Here is a 22,517-nt window from a genome sequence, read left to right on the forward strand (position 1 = left end):
TATCTACAACCAGCGACCAACCAAGTCAGTCCAGCGCGATCTCTACCCTTCAAGAACATACCTGTGGCTTGCTTCGTCTATGACTAAATTGCTTAGCGAAAATCTGTTTCCTGCAGGACATCGCTTCTATTACCTTGCCGTGTTGCTGCCCACCGGGGAGGTCCTGCAAGTTGCATTTTTTTCTGAGCTCCGGGGTGCAGCAGGGTGACCTGTGTTGGCAATAGGAATGGGGTTCGGGTTCACCTCTACCATGGGTTCTCCAGCAGGTTTGAAATTCACAGTCCCAAAAATTTCATCAGAACTCATTCCGAAATCATCAGATGTAAAGAAATTTGGATACATACAGCGGGTAAAATAAGTATTGAACATGTCACCATTTTTCTAGGTAAATATACACTATATTACTAAAAGTATTGGGACACCTGCCGTTTACACGCACATGAACTTTAATGGCATCCCAGTCTTAGTCCATAGGGTTTGGCCCCTCCTAGACTCCGTCCACTATCTTCCTGAATGTTCTCCAACACTCTGGAAACAAAGGGAGACACCAGAGAGCTGCTGAGAAGAGTCATCCAGCCCTAAACTCTAATAACCCTGACCCAATTGCAGACTCACAAATTTACAGCATGAGTCAAGTGTATGGTTTGCCTGCTCTACTTCTAGCACACACTAGAGGGTGCTACATATGGATTGCAGGGGTTGTTACCGACGTTGTGAAAATTTCATGTCAATAGCACCTTTAGAAATACACTATATTAGCAAAAGTATTGGGACGCCTGCCTTCACACGCACCTGAACTTTAATGGCATCCCAGTCTTAGTCCGTAGGGTTCAATATTGAGTTGGCCCACCCTTTGCAGCTATAACAGCTTCAACTCTTCTGGGAAGGCCGTCCACAAGGTTTAGGAGTGTGTCTATGGGAATGTGTGGGAACAGTTTGGTGATGGCCTCTCAACATGACTGCGCTCCAGTGCACAAAGCAAGGTCCATAAAGACATGGATGAGCGAGTTTGGGGTGGAGGAACTTGACTGGCCTGCACAGAGTCCTGACCTCATACCAATAGAACACCTTTGGGATGAATTCGAGCGGAGACAGCAAGCCAGGCCTTCTCGTCCAACATCAGTGCCTGACCTCACAAATGCGCTTCTGGAAGAATGGTCAAACATTCCCATAGACACCCTCCTAAACCTTGTGGTTTAGGAGGGTGTCCTCCCAGGCTCCTCCCACGTACATAAGTATCACAGGCTCCTCCCACAAACATAAGTATCACAGGCTCCTCCCACGTACATAAGTATCACAGGCTCCTCCCATGTACATAAGTATCACAGGCTCCTCCCATGTACATAAGTACCACAGGCTCCTCCCATGTACATAAGTATCACAGGCTCCTCCCACGTACATAAGTATCACAGGCTCCTCCCATGTACATAAGTCTCTCAGGCTCCTCCCATGTACATAAGTATCACAGGCTCCTCCCATGTACATAAGTATCACAGGCTCCTCCCATGTACATAAGTATCACAGCCTTTCATCAATACTTTGGTGAAGCTCCTTTGGCACCAATTACAGCCTCAAGTCTTTTTGAGTATGATGCTACAAGCTTGGCACACCGATTTTTGGGCAATCTCTCCCATTCTTCTTTGTAGGACCTCTCAAGCTCCATCAGGTTGGATGGGGAATGTCGGTGCACAGCCATTTTCAGATCTCTCCAGAGATGTTTAATCGGGTTCAAGTCTGGGCTCTGGCTGGGCCACTCAAGGACATTCACAGAGTTGTCCCGTAGCCACTCCTTTGTTATCTTGGCTGTGTACTTAGGATCGTTGTCCTGTTGGAAGATGAACCTTCGCCCCAGTCTGAGGTCCAGAGGAGCAGGTTTTCATCAAGGATGTCTCTCTACATTGCTGCATTCATCTTTCCCTCGATCCTGACTAGTCTCCCATTTCCTGCTGCTAAAAAACATCCCCGCAGCATGATGCTGCCACCACCATGTTTCACTGTAGGGATGGTATTGGCCAGGTGATGAGCGGTGCCTGGTTTCCTCCAGACATGATGCTTGCCATTCAGGCCAAAGAGTTCAATCTTTGTTTCATCAGAAAAGAGAATTTTGTTTCTCATGGTCTGAGAGTCCTTCAGGTGCTTTTTGGCAAACTCCAGGTGGGCTGTCATGTGCCTTTTACTGAGGAGTGGCTTCCGTCTGACCACTCTACCATACAGATCTGATTGGAGGAGTACTGCAGAGATGATTGTTCTGGAAGGTTCTCCTCTCCACAGAGAAACACTGGAGCTCTGTCAGAGTGACCATCGGGTTCTTGGACACCTCCCTAAGGCCCTTCTCCCCCAATCGTTCAGTTTGGCCGGGTGGCTCTCTCTAGGAAGAGTCCTGGTGGTTCCAAACTTCTTCCATTTACAGATGATGGAGGCCACTGTGCTCATTGGGACCTTCAATGCTGCAGAAATGTTTCTGTACCCTTCCCCAGATCTGTGCCTCCATACAATCCTGTCTCGGAGGTCTACTTTTTGTGCTCTGACATGCACTGTTATCTGTGGGACCTTCTATAGACAGGTGTGTGCCTTTCCAAACCATGTCCAATCAACTGAATTTACCACAGGTGGACTCCAATCAAGTTGTAGAAACATCTCAAGGATGATCGGTGGAAACAGGAGGCACCTGAGTTTAATTGTGAGTGTCATGGCAAAGGCTGTGATACTTATGTACATGGGAGGAGCCTGTGATACTTATGTACATGGGAGGAGCCTGTGATACTTATGTACATGGGAGGAGCCTGTGATACTTATGTACATGGGAGGAGCCTGTGATACTTATGTACATGGGAGGAGCCTGTGATACTTATGTACATGGGAGGAGCCTGTGATACTTATGTACATAGGAGGAGCCTGTGATACTTATGTACATGGGAGGAGTCTGTGATTCTTATGTACATGGGAGGAGTCTGTGATACTTCTGTACATGGGAGGAGCCTGTGATACTTATGTAAATGGGAGGAGGCTGTGATACTTATGTACATGGGAAGAGCCTGTGATACTTATGTACATGGGAGGAGCCTGTGATACTTATGTACATGGGAGGAGCCTGTGATACTTATGTACATGGGAGGAGCCTGTGATACTTATGTACATGGGAGGAGCCTGTGATACTTATGTACATGGGAGGAGCCTGTGATACTTATGTACATGGGAGGAGTCTGTGATACTTATGTACATGGGATTTTTTTCCTTTTTTATTTGTAGTAAATTTGCAAAGATTTCAAACAAACTTCTTTCACGTTGTCATTATGGGGGATTGTTTGTAGAATTTTGAGAAAAATAATACATTTAATCCATTTTGGAATGAGGCTGTAACATAACAAAATGTGGAAAAAGTGAAGCGCTGTGAATACTTTCCGGATGCGCTGTACGTTGAAGTTTAATGAATGTTAAGCAGGATCCTTAAAAAAGAACCCAAGCCTGTCAATCCCTACTCAGCAACTAAGTCAGAAAATTCCGCTCTTCCTTGCCGGGTTCACCCACGTTTTGCGGGTTTTGCGTGAGCGTAAATCTGTCGCCGCTGCCACCCAAACTCCGCTAATTAGCTAGCATGCAGGCGCGGTTCGCTCTCATTAACGGTGTCACAGAGCAGTCTGGTCTCTCTAGGAGCCCACCTCCTTCTCTCTCCGGCGTGCCTCTGTTAGATAAACGAGCAAACACAAAGCTGACATTTCCGAGCAGACGGCGATAATAGAGCGGGTCGCCGTATCGTTTAACCCTCCCATGGCTGAACGGGCAAGCTCGTGCAAATCGCTCATCACTGACGAGACTCGGGGGGGGGGGGGATTTTGTCCTCGCTAATCGTGACAGCTGTGCAAGTGATCTCGCTGAGACTTTTTTTTTTTTTTTTTTTTTAACCCCAGCTGTAAGGGGGCCTCAAAACTTTGATGGATGACAACCCAAAGCCCACGTTCACATTGAAGCGACCCGTCAAATCACATGACAAGTCGCAGGCTATTGCCGGCAATGGCGCGCTCCAATCGGTGCGACGCCGACTTTGCAGTGCCGCACCGATTTGCAGATTTCGCACTGGAAGTCACGGCTTGGAAATCGTGCGATTTCAGATAGAGTTGCACAATTTCAAAGCCGTGTTCAGTGTGAACGAGGGCTGAAAAGAAAAAAAAATCAGCCAACGTGCTGGAAAATAGTCATCACCATTACGAGAAGCTAAATGGGCAACCGGCGCAGTGCTGGTATAAGATCATCCAGCACCCAGGGAAAAGATCCCAAATTGCGCTCAGTCTATAATTTTATTGGTCGGTTTATTTTAACAGTGAGAGACAGAATATGAACAAAAATATCCAGAAAAATGCATTTGAAAAAAGTTATAAATTGATTTGCCTTTTAATGAGTGAAATAAATATTTGACCCCTTCACAAAACATGACTTTTCAGTACTTGGTGGAGAAACCCTTGTTGGTAATCACAGAGGTCAGACGTTTCTTGGAGTTGGCCTCCAGGTTTGCACACATCTCAGGAGGGATTTTGTCCTCTTTGCAGATCTTCTCCGAGTCATTAAGGTTTCCAGGCTGATGTTTGGTAACTCGAACCTTCAGCTCCCTCCACATATTTTCTATGGGATTAAGGTCTGGAGACTGGCTAGGCCACTCCGGGACCTTAATGTGCTTCTTCTTGAGCCACTCCTTTGTTGCCTTGGCCCTGTGTTTTGGGGTCATTGTCATGCTGGAATACTCATCCACCACCCATTTTTAATGCCCTGGCTGAGGGAAGGAGGTTCTCACCCAAGATTTGATGGTACATGACCCCGTCCATCATCCCTTTTGATGCGGTGAAGTTGTCCTGTCCCCTTAGCAGAAAAACACCCCCAAAGCATAATGTTTCCACCTCCATGTATGACGGTGGGGATGGTGTTCTTGGGGTCATAGGCATCATTCCTCCTCCTCCAAACACGGTGACTTGAGTTGATGCCAAAGAGCTCGATTTTGGTCTCATCTGACCATAACACTTTCCCCCAGTTCTCCTCTGAATTCATTCAGATGTTCATTAGTAATCTTCAGACGGCCTGTACATGGGCTTTCCTGAGCAGGGGGACCTTGAGGGCGCTGCAGGATTTCAGTCCTTCACGGTGTAGTGTGTTACCGATTGTTTTCTTGGTGACTATGGTCCCAGCTGAGATCATTGAGAAGATTCTCCTGTGTAGTTCTGGGCTGATTCCTCACCGTCCTCATGATCATTGAAACTCCACGAGGTGAGATCTTCCATGGAGCCCCAGACCGAGGGAGACTGACAGTTATTTTGTGTTTCTTCCATTTGTGAATAATCGCACCAACTGTTGTCACCCTCTCACCAAGCTCCTTGGCGATGGTCTTGTAGCCCATTCCAGCCTTGTGTAGGTCTACAGTCTTGTCCCTGACATCCTCGGACAGCTCTTTGGTCTTGGCCATGGTGGAGAGATTGGAATCTGATCGATTGCTTCTGTGGACAGGTGTCTTTTATACAGGTAACAAGCTGAGATTAGGAGCACTCCCTTTAAGAGAGTCCTCCTAATCTCAGCTCGTTACCTGTATAGAAGACACCTGGGAGCCAGAAATCTTGCTGATTGATAGGGGATCAAATACTTATTTCACTCATTAAAATGCAAATCAATTTATAACTTTTTTGAAATGCGTTTTTCTGGATATTTTTGTTGTTATTCTGTCTCTCACTGTTATAATAGACCGACCAATAAAATTATAGACTGATCATTTCTTTGTCGGCGGGCAAATGTACAAAATCAGCAGAGGGATCAAATACTTTTTTTCCCATCACTGTACGTTTTTGTTTACCACCCGCTAAAGCAGGGCCGGGACAAGGGGTGGGCAGGAAGGGGGCTCCATGGTTTATTGCAGGGTTGGGGGCACCCTAACCCTATAGGGAAAAGGGGGGGCACAATGGTTTATTGCAGGGATGGGGGTACCCTAACCCTAAAGGAAAGGGGGGGAGCACAGTGGTTTATTGCAGGGATGGGGGTACCCTAATCCTAAGGGAAAAAGGGGGGCGCAATGGTTTATTGCAGGGTTGGGGGCACCCTAACCCTGAGGGAAAAGGGGGGGGCACAATGGTTTATTGCAGAGATGGGGGCACCCTAACCCTAAGGGAAAAGGGGGGGCACAATGGTTTATTGCAGGGTTGGGGGCACCCTAACCCTAAGGGAAAAGGGGGGGCACAATGGTTTATTGCAGGGTTGGGGGCACACAAACCCTAAGGGAAAAGGGGGGGCACAATGGTTTATTGCAGAGATGGGGGCACCCTAACCCTAAGGGAAAAGGGGGGGCACAATGGTTTATTGCAGGGTTGGGGGCACACTAACCCTAAGGGAAAAGGGGGGGGCACAATGGTTTATTGCAGGGTTGGGGGCATGCTAACCCTAAGGGAAAAGGGGGGGGGGCACAATGGTTTATTGCAGGGATGGTGGCACCCTAACCCTAACGGAAAAGGGGGGGCTCAATGGTTTATTGCAGGGATGGTGGCACCCTAACCCTAAGGGAAAAGGGGGGGCTCAATGGTTTATTGCAGGGATGGTGGCACCCTAACCCTAAGGGAAAAGGGGGGGCTCAATGGTTTATTGCAGGGATGGTGGCACCCTAACCCTAAGGGAAAATGGGGGGGGGCACAATGGTTTATTGCAGGGATGGTGGCACCCTAACCCTAACGGAAAAGGGGGTCTCAATGGTTAATTGCAGGGATGGTGGCACCCCAACCCTAAGGGAAAAGGGGGGGCGCAGTTTGGGATCTTTTCTATGGGCGCTGGATGATCTTATTCCAGCACTGTGCCAATAGAATATTTTCGCTCTATCGCAGTTCTCGGAAATGCAAAGAAAGATTCTTTAGCGGCCCATTTGCTTGCAAAAAAGAAATAAAAAATGAGTAAACCGATGACTAGTCGATTATTTTTTGCACGCGACCGATAAGGTATAAAACCGTTACCGGATGGCGGTGAAACACAGATTGGGGTTGGCTGCCAAAAAAACAGCACCCCCCCTCTGCCCTGCGAAGGGCTTTGGTTTTTCACGATCCGACGGGTCAATCAAGGTGAATAAAATGGCGCCGTTTTTTCTAAACTGCAATCCAACTCCGTCTTTGCAGCAAACTCTTTTTTTTTTTCCCTCTCTCCCCTTCTTGCTATTTCGGTTGCCTGTGGCAGGGAGGAAGTTGTGCTATCTCTGTGCCTCCGATGGCTCCTATCAAAGGATTTTGCCGCATAGAGCATCCATAATTATCCCGCCGTCTGCAATTTGCAAAGAGCTGACAAGCTAATCCCCCCGCCGAGGCGCAGGTGAGCGGCGCGCGATACGGAGGTGAAAGGGTTACCGACGTGTTCTTTGTTCTGTTTTTTTTTTTTTTAATGTCTCCGACAAATCCCCATCCAGCGGATAGCGGGAGGAAATCTGGACTGTCAATTGCTTTTTCGGAAACAATTCAGCAGTTGTGTCTAGACAGAGCTGAGATAGAGCGCGGGCCCCCCCTCCCCCTCCCCTATCTCCCTCTGCGTGCCGTCTCACTGCGCCGCGTGTCTGCTAATTACCCTGAAATTGTTCGCCCCAAAAAACCCCCATAGAGCAGCAGGGTTTTTTTTTTTTTCTTTTGCAAATCTAGGTCATTTGACTGACATGTGTTCCTCTCTCGCGAGCCGGCTCGCTGTGCGCCATGCGGAATATGTCTGCTGGCGTTACACCGCGTCTATCCGCTGCTTACATAACCGGCTGGAAAGTTATACAAACGTATGGGGGGGGAGGGGGGCGTGTAACGGGCGCGTCACATAAAGGCGAGACTTTTCTATTGAGTGACGCGCTGAGGACCCCAGAGAGTCCGCTAATCTCATCTCTAACACTCTCCTGTAGTCATATCTGTACTATGTCTGCAGTCTCTGATCATCTCCTGTATTAAGTCTGCAGTCTCTGATCATCTCCTGTACTATGTCTGCAGTCTCTGATCATCTCCTGTATTATGTCTGCAGTCTCTGATCATCTCCTTTACTATGTCTGCAGTCTCTGATCATCTCCTGTATTATGTCTGCAGTCTCTGATCATCTCCTGTATTATGTCTGCAGTCTCTAATCACCTCCTGTATCATGTCTGCAGTCTCTGATCATCTCCTGTATCATGTCTGCAGTCTCTGATCATCTCCTGTAGTATGTCTGCAGTCTCTGATCATCTCCTGTATCATGTCTGCAGTCTCTGATCATCTCCTGTACTATGTCTGCAGTCTCTGATCATCTCCTGTACTATTTCTGCAGTCTCTGATCATCTCCTGTATTATGTCTGCAGTCTCTGATCATCTCCTGTATTATGTCTGCAGTCTCTGATCATCTCCTGTACTATTTCTGCAGTCTCTGATCATCTCCTGTACTATTTCTGCAGTCTCTGATCATCTCCTGTATTATGTCTGCAGTCTCTGATCATCTCCTGTATTATGTCTGCAGTCTCTGATCATCTCCTGTATTATGTCTGTAGTCTCTGATCATCTCCTGTACTATGTCTGCAGTCTCTGATCATCTCCTGTACTATGTCTGCAGTCTCTGATCATCTCCTGTACTATGTCTGTAGTCTCTGATCATCTCCTGTACTATGTCTGCAGTCTCTGATCATCTCCTGTACTATGTCTGCAGTCTCTGATCATCTCCTGTACTATGTCTGCAGTCTCTGATCATCTCCTGTACTATGTCTGTAGTCTCTGATCATCTCCTGTACTATTTCTGCAGTCTCTGATCATCTCCTGTATTATGTCTGCAGTCTCTGATCATCTCCTGTATTATGTCTGCAGTCTCTGATCATCTCCTGTATTATGTCTGCAGTCTCTGATCATCTCCTGTACTATGTCTGTAGTCTCTGATCATCTCCTGTATTATGTCTGCAGTCTCTGATCATCTCCTGTATTATGTCTGCAGTCTCTAATCACCTCCTGTAGTATGTCTGCAGTCTCTGATCATCTCCTGTATCATGTCTGCAGTCTCTGATCATCTCCTGTATTATGTCTGCAGTCTCTGATCATCTCTGTACTGTGTCTGCAGTCTCTGATCATCTCCTGTATTATGTCTGCAGTCTCTGATCATCTCCTGTACTATGTCTGTAGTCTCTGATCATCTCCTGTATTATGTCTGCAGTCTCTGATCATCTTCTGTATTATGTCTGCAGTCTCTGATCATCTCCTGTACTATGTCTGCAGTCTCTGATCATCTCCTGTATTATGTCTGCAGTCTCTGATCATCTCCTGTATTATGTCTGCAGTCTCTGATCATCTCCTGTATTATGTCTGCAGTCTCTGATCATCTCCTGTACTATGTCTGCAGTCTCTGATCATCTCCTGTACTATGTCTGCAGTCTCTGATCATCTCCTGTACTATGTCTGCAGTCTCTGATCATCTCCTGTACTATGTCTGCAGTCTCTGATCATCTCCTGTACTATGTCTGCAGTCTCTGATCATCTCCTGTACAATGTCTGCAGTCTCTGATCATCTCCTGTATTATGTCTGCAGTCTCTGATCATCTCCTGTATTATGTCTGCAGTCTCTGATCATCTCCTGTATTATGTCTGCAGTCTCTGATCATCTCCTGTACTATGTCTGCAGTCTCTGATCATCTCCTGTATTATGTCTGCAGTCTCTGACCATCTCCTGTACTATGTCTGCAGTCTCTGATCATCTCCTGTACTATGTCTGCAATCTCTGACCATCTCCTGTACTATGTCTGCAGTCTCTGATCATCTCCTGTATTATGTCTGCAGTCTCTGACCATCTCCTGTATTATGTCTGCAGTCTCTGACCATCTCCTGTACTATGTCTGCAGTCTCTGATCATCTCCTGTATTATGTCTGCAGTCTCTGACCATCTCCTGTATTATGTCTGCAGTCTCTGACCATCTCCTGTATTATGTCTGCAGTCTCTGACCATCTCCTGTATTATGTCTGCAGTCTCTGACCATCTCCTGTATTATGTCTGCAGTCTCTGACCATCTTTCTGTGATGTCACTCCTGTATAATAGATCTTATATCTGGAGAGCGGTGATGTCACTCCTGTATAATATATCTTATATCTGGAGAGTGGTGATGTCACTCCTGTATAATATATCTTATATCTGGAGAGCGGTGATGTCACTCCTGTATAATATATCTTATATCTGGAGAGTGGTGATGTCACTCCTGTATAATATATCTTATATCTGGAGAGCGGTGATGTCACTCCTGTATAATATATCTTATATCTGGAGAGTGGTGATGTCACTCCTGTATAATATATCTTATATCTGGAGAGCGGTGATGTCACTCCTGTATAATATATCTTCTATCTGGAGGGCGGTGATGTCACTCCTGTATAAGAGATCCTATATCTGGAGAGAAGCTTTGATTGATGTAAATACTGTAATAGGATGAGAAGCGATGGGACATTTTTACGATTACAGGACATCTCAGGATAATAATAAAACACGGAGCATGACGTCACGGAGGACGTGGACTGGATACACGGATGTCATGCCGGGGAGAAGAAGGAAATGACGTTCTTCATGAACAATAGCAGTAAAATCAAACAAATGTAATCTCTATGGGGGATTAAAGTACAGACATCAAATTATACATTAGGATAAGGAAACCCTCCGCCTGGTGGTGAACGTCAGGAACTGCAACCGAGAAAAAGAGTTTTGTAATAGAGAAGTTAGCAATGAAATGACGCGGGGAGAACTGCGCTATGTACTAATCACTTCTACACACAGCATAGATACACGACTAGATCATCCTGGAAATAACCAAAACACTTTCTGCCAAATGAAGTAGAACTTGTATGGTTTACTATATGCCTGTCATAAAACATTTGTAGATTTTATATTTTTTTCTGTCCGTTTTGAAATCCTTCCAAATTTAAACCCCAGCAATCCTCATAATGCACAACAGATTTGCCGATATATACACTATATTGTCATAATTCTCATGTGGGACCTAAAAGATGAATTGCAGGCAAGTGTCTGAATAAACAGAAAAAATACACTATATTACCAAAAGTATTGGGACACCTGCCTTTACACGCACATGAACTTTAATGACATCCCAGGCTTAGTCCGTAGGGTTCAATATTGAGTTGGTCCACCCTTTACAGCTATAACAGCTTCAACTCTTCTGGGAAGGCTGTCCACAAGGTTTAGGAGGGTGTCTATGGGAATGTTTGACCATTCTTCCAGAAGAGCATTTGTAAGGTCAGGCACTGATGTTGGACGAGAAGGCCTGGCTAGCAGTCTCCACTCTAATTCATCCCAAAGGTGTTCTATCAGCTTGAGGTCAGGACTCTGTGCAGGTAACTCAAGTTCCTCCACCCCAAACTCGCTCATCCATGTCTTTATGGACCTTGCTTTGTGCACTGGTGCGCAGTCATGTTGGAACAGGAAGGGGCCATCCCCAAACTGTTCCCACAAAGTTGGGAGCATGAAATTGTCCAAAATGTCTTGGTATGCTGACGCATTAGGAGTTCCCTTCACTGGAACTAAGGGGCCAAGCCCAACCCCTGAAAAACAACCCCCACACCATAATCCCCCCTCCACCAAATGATTTGGACCAGTGCACAAAGCAAGGTCCATAAAGACATGGATGAGCGATTTTGGGGTGGAGGAACTTGACTGGCCTGCACAGAGTCCTGACCCCAACCCAATAGAACACCTTTGGGGTGAATTAGAGCGGAGACTGCGAGCCAGGCCTTCTCATCCAACATCAGAGCCTGACCTCACAAATGCTCTTCTGGAAGAATGGTCAAACATTCCCATAGACACACTCGTAAACCTTGTGGACGGCCTTCCCAGAAGAGTTGAAGCTGTTATAGCTGCAAAGGGCGGAGCCAACTCAATATTGAACCCTCCGGACTAAGACTGGGATGTCATTAAAGTTCATGTGTGTGTAAAGGCAGGCGTCCCAATACTTTTGACTATATATATATATATAATTTCCTGTTTCAGCCCTTACAGGACATACAATTGTAACTGCTATAGGATTATTTTTGTATAAACAAACCCCAAAATGCTTCCACAGCCCCTTTTAAGTTTTGAATGGAGTAGGGGGGCTCAAACATGTTTTTTTTTTTTTTTTTTTGCAGTTTTTTTCTGTCTCATTGAGAAAATTTGCCTTCACTTCCTGTCCCGAAGACACAACAGGAAGTTGCAGAAAATATCTGCAAGGCGAGGAGAAATCACATTTTAGGAGTTAAAGTTCTGACAGGTGGAAGATTTCCCTTCTATTTCTGTAAATGTCGGTGGTTTTCCCTTTCTTTCAATTCCATTAATAGTCACCAGAACAAATAGATAGTTATTCCCCCCCCCCCCCCCAATGGGGACACAGCATAAAAACTTACAAGGGGCTCCGGGCTTTTCCTACCCCATCCAAAACTAAATAAAAAGTTGAGTGTATTTATTTAAAAAAAAAAAATGGTAAATTTGTTCTGTGCAAATCGAATGTTCTCAGGCTGTATTCTGCAGAGTGAATATGTGGGAATGGGGACAATACTACATTATGGCCACTAGATGGTGCTGAATATCATATGAAATAGGCATGCTCCTCACCACCATCTAGTGGCCATAATGTGATCTTTTCCTCATTCACACAGGTCATCTGAAGAGAATACAACCTAACATTCAATTTCTCCTGAAGTAAATTAATAAATATTTTTGATGGGCGAACAGTTATGCACACCCAATATATATATATAGAATTAAAAAAATATATAAATACAAATAAATAGTATATAAATATATATATATATAAACACACATACACACTGTATATATCCCTTTAAGTTGCTGGTCTTTCAATGTGTGCAACATCAGAGCAGACACAACACATTTTAACACAGAAAAACCCACAAATTTGCCACTTCATCCTCTAGTACAAACCTTCAATCACTCCCACAATCAATGTAAATGATACGAACGCGTTTCGCCCAATCCTGGCTGTCGTCTTAGCCAAAAGGTGTCGAGGCCATCTGCTGCCATGAATATCTTCCCAAATTATGGAGGAGCATCAGGAAGAGACGGGCCGGAACCACACACACACCTATACCTAATATCAATAATTATTATACGTGAACAAAAAAAAAAAAAAAAAACATAAAACGCAATGAATACAACTACACTTCACCTATGTAGATCGTATCGGGGATGACCTCATGTATATAGATAACATCGGGGACTAATATAAATAAAAAATAATATAATATAAACAAAAATGATATAATATGAACATGATTTTTTAAAAATATATAATAATATTAAAAAAAATAGTTTGTTTACTTTTGTTTCATTGGTTGTTATTTTTGGTGTCTATTAGGCATAAAAATTTCAAAAATAAATTCTGATAAAAAAAAATTATATATATATATATATATATATATATATATATATATATATATATATATATATATATATTTATTATTATTATATACTCCAATTATACTGTAAATATTGGTATAAAAATTTCAAAAATAAATTCTGATAAAAAATAAATAAATATATATATTATTATTATATACTCCAATTATACGGTATATATTGGCATAAAAATTTCAAAAATAAATTCTGATAAAATAATAATAATAATATATATTATAATTATTATTATATACTCCAATTATACTGTATATATTGGCATAAAAATTTCAAAAATAAATTCTGATAAAAAAATATATATATATATATTATTATTATATACTCCAATTATAATGTATATATTGGCATAAAAATTTCAAAAATAAATTCTGATAAAATAATAATAATAATATATATTATTATTATTATATACTCCAATTATACTGTAAATATTGGTATAAAAATTTCAAAAATAAATTCTGATAAAAAATAAATAAATATATATATTATTATTATATACTCCAATTATACTGTATATATTGGCATAAAAATTTCAAAAATAAATTCTGATAAAAAATAAATATATATATTATTATTATATACTCCAATTATACGGTATATATTGGCATAACAATTTCAAAAATAAATTCTGATAAAATAATAATATATATCATTATTATTATTATTATTATATACTCCAATTATACTGTATATATTGGTATAAAAATTTCAAAAATAAATTCTGATAAAAAATAAATAAATATATATATTATTATTATTATATACTCCAATTATACTGTATATATTGGCATAAAAATTTCAAATATAAATTCTGATAAAATAATAATAATAATATATATTATTATTATTATATACTCCAATTATATTGTATATATTGGTATACAAATTTCAAAAATACATTCTGATAAAAAAATAAATAAATATATATATTATTATTATATACTCCAATTATACTGTATATATTGGCATAAAAATTTCAAAAATACATTCTGATAAAAAATAAATATATATATTATTATTATATACTCCAATTATACGGTATATATTGGCATAACAATTTCAAAAATAAATTCTGATAAAATAATAATAATAATAATATATATCATTATTATTATTATTATATACTCCAATTATACTGTATATATTGGTATAAAAATTTCTAAAATAAATTCTGATAAAAAATAAATAAATATATATATTATTATTATTATATACTCCAATTATACTGTATATATTGGCATAAAAATTTCAAAAATAAATTCTGATAAAATAATAATAATAATATATATTATTATTATTATATACTCCAATTATACTGTATATATTGGTATACAAATTTCAAAAATAAATTCTGACTATATATATATATATATATATATATATATATAATTAAATACTCCAATTAAGCAGTATATTATAAGTATTAATCAAGACAAAATATCAGCAATAGCAATTTCTGCTTCTCATCCCATTTCCTGCCTCTATCATTTTTAATGATTTTCAAACTTATACAGATTTTCCAGCATAAAATCTGATTAAATAAAAAAAATAATAAAGAAATATATATACAATTTATTATTATTATTATATACTCCAATTATACTGTGTATATATTGAGTATTAATCCAGACAAAATAGTAGCTTATTATCCCATTTCCTGCCTCTATCATTTTTAATAATTTTTACACTAACAGAGATTTTCCACCATACTGGAGAATTTTCTGCCACCCTAATCTAAAGACTTATTTTGTACCATGCAGGTAGGGGGTCCCAAGGGCCTTGAAGAACATATGTGGACACCCCCCCCCACCACCACCAATATTTCTGCAGCCATGATTCATGCACTTGTTATTGGGCTGCTATTTTTTAAAGTGGAACACACACACACGTAATGTCCAATGTTTCACGTAGGGGGCACCGTCAGGAATTTTGGAGGGATAATCCTTTAATAATTCAGCCCTCTCAGCCCCCTGTTGGCAATTTGCATGAAATAGAATAAGCCCGGCCTGAGGCATCAATAAAACCCCCCCCAGGAAGGCCTTTGTACATCGTTATTAATATCTACGCTGCCAGCAGGGGGCCACAGGGCCCGTCCTGAAGAGGGTTAAGCTGGGAGATTGACAGTGCCGAGCAGCTGGGAGCGAATCCACAAACTGCAAGAGCAGCAAACAGATATCCTCCCGGGAGAGGCGATGAGACCGCACTGTCACTTCCTAATCACGGCCCATTAACCCCTCTTCTCCTTGGCACCAAACACTGAGGGGGGGCCCCCAGATGAGACCTGAATTTAAAGGGGAACTCCTGCTGACAGCTACAGGGCTGCTCTGGTGTTGTTTGAACGAGAGAAGCAAAACAAGAAATCCCTCCTCATTGATGTACATTGCATTACAGATCCTCACCTGCTTCTTCTATGTAGGTACTGGGTGATCCATGGACGCAACTTGCAGGGCTGCTGTTGGAAATCATGGGGCCCCCCGTACAGCCTACCTGAAATAAATACACCAAAATCATTATTAGCAGACACAATAACTTACAAAATTCCTAAGTCTAAAAGATAAAACTGTACTGAGGTCAGGAATAAAGCTCTCTGAGGCCTCGAGGCTCACTCACACGGGTGCTGTGACCTCTACACTGTGAATCAGTGGCTGTGGCTGTGTGTAGGAAGCCCGTGTTACACTACAAGAACACAGCCACAGGTCCTAACTTGACAGGTGGATGCAGGTGTACGGCCCCAAAGACAGTCAGTATACATTCAGGGCCCCTCACCCATACCTGCACACCTGTCAAATTAAGACTGACCTGTGGCTGTGTTCGTTCAGCCACTGCGTCCTCAGAATAACAAGGGGAACTGCTAATTCACACTGTATAGGTCAGAGAACCCGTGTAAATGAGCCTGTCATTTTTTTATTTTATTTATTTTTTTTATTTTACATTTTTATTATTTTTTTACATTTTTATTATTTTTTAAAAATTTATTACATTTTTATCATTATTATTATATTTGTTTTTTTTTTTACAATTTTTAAATTATTTATTTACACTTTTAGTAAAAAAAAATAAATTGTTGCTATGTTGAGATAAAAATGGGGATAAAAGTGATTTTGCTCCCCATTCACTCCTGGCTCCTGTGCGCTGCCCATTTACTCCTGGCTCTTGTGCGCTCCCCGTTCACTCCTGGCTCTTGTGCGCTCCCCGTTCACTCTTGGCTCTTGTGCGCTCCCCGTTCACTCCTGGGGCTCTTGTGCGCTCCCCGTTCAATCCTGGCTCTTGTGCGCTCCCCGTTCACTCCTGGCTCTTGTGCGCTCCCCGTTCACTCCTGGCTCTTGTGCGCTCCCCGTTCACTCCTGGCTCTGGTGCGCTCCCCGTTCACTCCTGTCTCTTGTGTGCTCCCCGTTCACTCCTGGCTCTTGTGCGCTCCCCGTTCACTCCTGGCTCCTGTGCGCTCCCCGTTTACTCCTGGCTCTTGTGCGCTCCCCATTCACTCCTGGCTCTTGTGCGATCCCCGTTCACTCCTGGCTCTTGTGCGGTCCCCATTCACAACTGGCTCCTGTGCGCTCCCTGATTACTCCTAGGTCTTGTGCGCTCCCCGTTCACTCCTGGCTCTTGTGCGCTCTCCATTCACTCCTGGTTCTTGTGCGGTCCACATTCACTCCTGGCTCTTGTGCGCTCCCCGTTCACTCCTAGCTCTTGTGCGCTCCCTGTTTACTCCTGGCTCTTGTGCGCTCCCCATTCACAACTGGCTCCTGTGCGCTCCCTGATTACTCCTGGCTCTTGTGCGCTCCCCATTCACTCCTGGCTCTTGTGCGCTCTCCATTCACTCCTGGCTCTTGTGCGCTCTCCATTCACTCCTGGTTCTTGTGAGCTCCCTGTTCACTCCTGGCTCCTGTGCGCTCCCTGTTCACTCCTGGCTCCTGTGCGCTCTCTGTTTACTCCTGGCTCTTGTGCGCACCCCATTCACTCCTGGCTCTTGTGCGCTCCCCGTTCACTCCTGGCTCACGTGCGCTCCCCATTTACTTCTGGCTCTTGTGCGCTCCCCGTTCACTCCTAGCTCTTGTGCGCTCCCCGTTCACTCCTAGCTCTTGTGCGCTCCCCGTTCACTCCTAGCTCTTGTGCGCTCCCCGTTCACTCCTAGCTCTTGTGCGCTCCCCGTTCGCTCCTAGCTCTTGTGCGCTCCCCGTTCACTCCTAGCTCTTGTGCGCTCCCCGTTCACTCCTAGCTCTTGTGCGCTCCCCATTCACTCCTGGCTCTTGTGCGATCCCCATTCACTCCTGGCTCTTGTGAGCTCCCCATTCACTCCTGGCTCCTGTGCGCTCCCTTTTTACTCCTGGCTCTTGTGCGCTCCCCTTCACTCCTAGCTCTTGTGCGCTCCCCGTTCACTCCTAGCTCTTGTGCGCTCCCCGTTCACTCCTAGCTCTCTGTGCGCTCCCCGTTCACTCCTAGATCTTGTGCGCTCCCCGTTCACTCCTGGCTCTTGTACGATCCCCATTCACTCCTGGCTCTTGTGAGCTCCCCATTCACTCCTGGCTCCTGTGCGCTCCCTGTTCACTCCTGGCTCCTGTGCGCTCTCTGTTTACTCCTGGCTCTTGTGCGCACCCCATTCACTCCTGGCTCTTGTGCGCTCCCCGTTCACTCCTGGCTCACGTGCGCTCCCCATTTACTTCTGGCTCTTGTGTACTCCCCGTTCACTCCTGGCTCTTGTGCGCTCCCCGTTCACTCCTAGCTCTTGTGCGCTCCCCGTTCACTCCTAGCTCTTGTGCGCTCCCCATTCACTCCTAGCTCTTGTGCACTCCCCGTTCACTCCTGGCTCTTGTGCGATCCCCATTCACTCCTGGCTCTTGTGCGATCCCCATTCACTCCTGGCTCTTGTGAGCTCCCCATTCACTCCTGGCTCCTGTGCGCTCCCTGTTCACTCCTGGCTCCTGTGCGCTCTCTGTTTACTCCTGGCTCTTGTGCGCACCCCATTCACTCCTGGCTCTTGTGCGCTCCCCGTTCACTCCTGGCTCTCGTGCGCTCCCCATTTACTCCTGGCTCTTGTGCGGTCCCCATTCACAACTGGCTCCTGTGCACTCCAAATTCACTCCTGGCTTCTGTGCGCTCCCTGATTACTCCTGGCTCTTGTGCGCTCCCCATTCACTCCTGGCTCTTGTGCGCTCCCCATTTACTCCTGGCTCTTGTGCGCTCCCCGTTCACTCCTGGCTCTTGTGCGGTCCCCATTCACAACTGGCTCCTGTGCGCTCCCTGATTACTCCTGGCTCTTGTGCGCTCCCCGTTCACTCCTGGCTCTTGTGCGCTCTCCATTCACTCCTGGTTCTTGTGCGGTCCACATTCACTCCTGGCTCTTGTGCGCTCCCCGTTCACTCCTAGCTCTTGTGCACTCCCTGTTTACTCCTGGCTCTTGTGCGCTCCCCGTTCACTCCTAGCTCTTGTGCGCTCCCCGTTCACTCCTAGCTCTTGTGCGCTCCCCGTTCACTCCTAGCTCTTGTACGATCCCCATTCACTCCTGGCTCTTGTGAGCTCCCCATTCACTCCTGGCTCCTGTGCGCTCCCTGTTCACTCCTGGCTCCTGTGCGCTCTCTGTTTACTCTTCGCTCTTGTGCGCACCCCATTCACTCCTGGCTCTTGTGCGCTCCCCGTTCACTCCTGGCTCTCGTGCGCTCCCCATTTACTCCTGGCTCTTGTGCGGTCCCCATTCACAACTGGCTCCTGTGCACTCCAAATTCACTCCTGGCTTCTGTGCGCTCCCTGATTACTCCTGGCTCTTGTGCGCTCCCCATTCACTCCTGGCTCTTGTGCGCTCCCCATTTACTCCTGGCTCTTGTGCACTCCCCGTTCACTCCTGGCTCTTGTGCAGTCCCCATTCACAACTGGCTCCTGTGCGCTCCCTGATTACTCCTGGCTCTTGTGCGCTCCCCATTCACTCCTGGCTCTTGTGCGCTCCCCATTTACTCCTGGCTCTTGTGCGCTCCCCGTTCACTCCTGGCTCTTGTGCGGTCCCCATTCACAACTGGCTCCTGTGCGCTCCCTGATTACTCCTGGCTCTTGTGCGCTCCCCGTTCACTCCTGGCTCTTGTGCGCTCTCCATTCACTCCTGGTTCTTGTGCGGTCCACATTCACTCCTGGCTCTTGTGCGCTCCCCGTTCACTCCTAGCTCTTGTGCACTCCCTGTTTACTCCTGGCTCTTGTGCGCTCCCCGTTCACTCCTAGCTCTTGTGCGCTCCCCGTTCACTCCTAGCTCTTGTGCGCTCCCCGTTCACTCCTAGCTCTTGTACGATCCCCATTCACTCCTGGCTCTTGTGAGCTCCCCATTCACTCCTGGCTCCTGTGCGCTCCCTGTTCACTCCTGGCTCCTGTGCGCTCTCTGTTTACTCTTCGCTCTTGTGCGCACCCCATTCACTCCTGGCTCTTGTGCGCTCCCCGTTCACTCCTGGCTCTCGTGCGCTCCCCATTTACTCCTGGCTCTTGTGCGGTCCCCATTCACAACTGGCTCCTGTGCACTCCAAATTCACTCCTGGCTTCTGTGCGCTCCCTGATTACTCCTGGCTCTTGTGCGCTCCCCATTCACTCCTGGCTCTTGTGCGCTCCCCATTTACTCCTGGCTCTTGTGCACTCCCCGTTCACTCCTGGCTCTTGTGCAGTCCCCATTCACAACTGGCTCCTGTGCGCTCCCTGATTACTCCTGGCTCTTGTGCGCTCCCCGTTCACTCCTGGCTCTTGTGCGCTCTCCATTCACTCCTGGTTCTTGTGCGGTCCACATTCACTCCTGGCTCTTGTGCGCTCCCCGTTCACTCCTAGCTCTTGTGCGTTCCCTGTTTACTCCTGGCTCTTGTGCGCTCCCCGTTCACTCCTAGCTCTTGTGCGCTCCCCGTTCACTCCTAGCTCTTGTGCGCTCCCCGTTCACTCCTGGCTCTTGTGCGATCCCCGTTCACTCCTGGCTCTTGTGAGCTCCCCATTCACTCCTGGCTCCTGTGCGCTCCCTGTTCACTCCTGGCTCCTGTGCGCTCTCTGTTTACTCCTGGCTCTTGTGCGCACCCCATTCACTCCTGGCTCTTGTGCGCTCCCCGTTCACTCCTGGCTCACGTGCACTCCCCATTTACTTCTGGCTCTTGTGTGCTCCCCGTTCACTCCTGGCTCTTGTGCACTCCCCGTTCACTCCTAGCTCTTGTGCGCTCCCCGTTCACTCCTAGCTCTTGTGCGCTCCCCGTTCACTCCTAGCTCTTGTGCGCTCCCCGTTCACTCCTAGCTCTTGTGCGCTCCCCGTTCACTCCTGGCTCTTGTGCGATCCCCATTCACTCCTGGCTCTTGTGAGCTCCCCATTCACTCCTGGCTCCTGTGCGCTCCCTGTTTACTCCTGGCTCTTGTGCGCTCCCCTTCACTCCTAGCTCTTGTGCGCTCTCCATTCACTCCTGGTTCTTGTGCGGTCCACATTCACTCCTGGCTCTTGTGCACTCCCCGTTCACTCCTAGCTCTTGTGCACTCCCTGTTTACTCCTGGCTCTTGTGCGCTCCCCGTTCACTCCTAGCTCTTGTGCGCTCCCCGTTCACTCCTAGCTCTTGTGCGCTCCCCGTTCACTCCTAGCTCTTGTGCGATCCCCATTCACTCCTGGCTCTTGTGAGCTCCCCATTCACTCCTGGCTCCTGTGCGCTCCCTGTTCACTCCTGGCTCTTGTGCGCTCTCCATTCACTCCTGGTTCTTGTGCGGTCCACATTCACTCCTGGTTCTTGTGAGCTCCCCATTCACTCCTGGCTCCTGTGCGCTCCCTGTTCATTCCTGGCTCCTGTGCGCTCTCTGTTTACTCCTGGCTCTTGTGCGCACCCCATTCACTCCTGGCTCTTGTGCACTCCCCGTTCACTCCTGGCTCACGTCGCTCCCCATTTACTTCTGGCTCTTGTGTGCTCCCCGTTCACTCCTGGCTCTTGTGCGCTCCCCGTTCACTCCTAGCTCTTGTGCACTCCCTGTTCACTCCTAGCTCTTGTGCGCTCCCCGTTCGCTCCTAGCTCTTGTGCGCTCCCCGTTCACTCCTAGCTCTTGTGCGCTCCCCGTTCACTCCTAGCTCTTGTGCGCTCCCCGTTCACTCCTAGCTCTTGTGCGCTCCCCGTTCACTCCTGGCTCTTGTGCGATCCCCGTTCACTCCTGGCTCTTGTGAGCTCCCCATTCACTCCTGGCTCCTGTGCGCTCCCTGTTCACTCCTGGCTCCTGTGCGCTCTCTGTTTACTCCTGGCTCTTGTGCGCACCCCATTCACTCCTGGCTCTTGTGCGCTCCCCGTTCACTTCTGGCTCACGTGCACTCCCCATTTACTTCTGGCTCTTGTGTGCTCCCCGTTCACTCCTGGCTCTTGTGCACTTCCCGTTCACTCCTAGCTCTTGTGCGCTCCCCGTTCACTCCTAGCTCTTGTGCGCTCCCTGTTCACTCCTAGCTCTTGTGCGCTCCCCGTTCGCTCCTAGCTCTTGTGTGCTCCCCGTTCACTCCTAGCTCTTGTGCGCTCCCCGTTCACTCCTGGCTCTTGTGCGATCCCCATTCACTCCTGGCTCTTGTGAGCTCCCCATTCACTCCTGGCTCCTGTGCGCTCCCTGTTTACTCCTGGGTCTTGTGCGCTCCCCTTCACTCCTAGCTCTTGTGCGCTCTCCATTCACTCCTGGTTCTTGTGCGGTCCACATTCACTCCTGGCTCTTGTGCACTCCCCGTTCACTCCTAGCTCTTGTGCACTCCCTGTTTACTCCTGGCTCTTGTGCGCTCCCCGTTCACTCCTAGCTCTTGTGCGCTCCCCGTTCACTCCTAGCTCTTGTGCGCTCCCCGTTCACTCCTAGCTCTTGTGCGATCCCCATTCACTCCTGGCTCTTGTGAGCTCCCCATTCACTCCTGGCTCCTGTGCGCTCCCTGTTCACTCCTGGCTCCTGTGCGCTCCCTGTTCACTCCTGGCTCTTGTGCGCTCTCCATTCACTCCTGGTTCTTGTGCGGTCCACATTCACTCCTGGTTCTTGTGAGCTCCCCATTCACTCCTGGCTCCTGTGCGCTCCCTGTTCATTCCTGGCTCCTGTGCGCTCTCTGTTTACTCCTGGCTCTTGTGCGCACCCCATTCACTCCTGGCTCTTGTGCACTCCCCGTTCACTCCTGGCTCAC

The 22,517-nt window shown here is 46.4% G+C and overlaps 1 long non-coding RNA gene across 1 annotated transcript in view; it reads right to left on the reverse strand.

Moving 5' to 3' along the window:
- The window catches only part of LOC141113872 (uncharacterized), a 36,787-nt gene extending 20,691 nt beyond the window's left edge, over positions 1–16,096 (reverse strand). The window contains exons 1-2 of the long non-coding RNA XR_012236822.1: positions 15,799–16,096; positions 12,908–13,073 (exon numbers count right to left, since the gene is read on the reverse strand). This is a non-coding gene — a long non-coding RNA (uncharacterized lncRNA). The remainder of the gene's footprint in view (positions 1–12,907; positions 13,074–15,798) is intronic.
- Positions 16,097–22,517: the final 6,421 nt, after the last annotated feature.

The sequence above is a fragment of the Aquarana catesbeiana genome, linkage group LG12 (assembly GCF_042186555.1).
Source record: "Aquarana catesbeiana isolate 2022-GZ linkage group LG12, ASM4218655v1, whole genome shotgun sequence".
NCBI classification, from domain to species: Eukaryota; Metazoa; Chordata; class Amphibia; order Anura; family Ranidae; genus Aquarana; species Aquarana catesbeiana.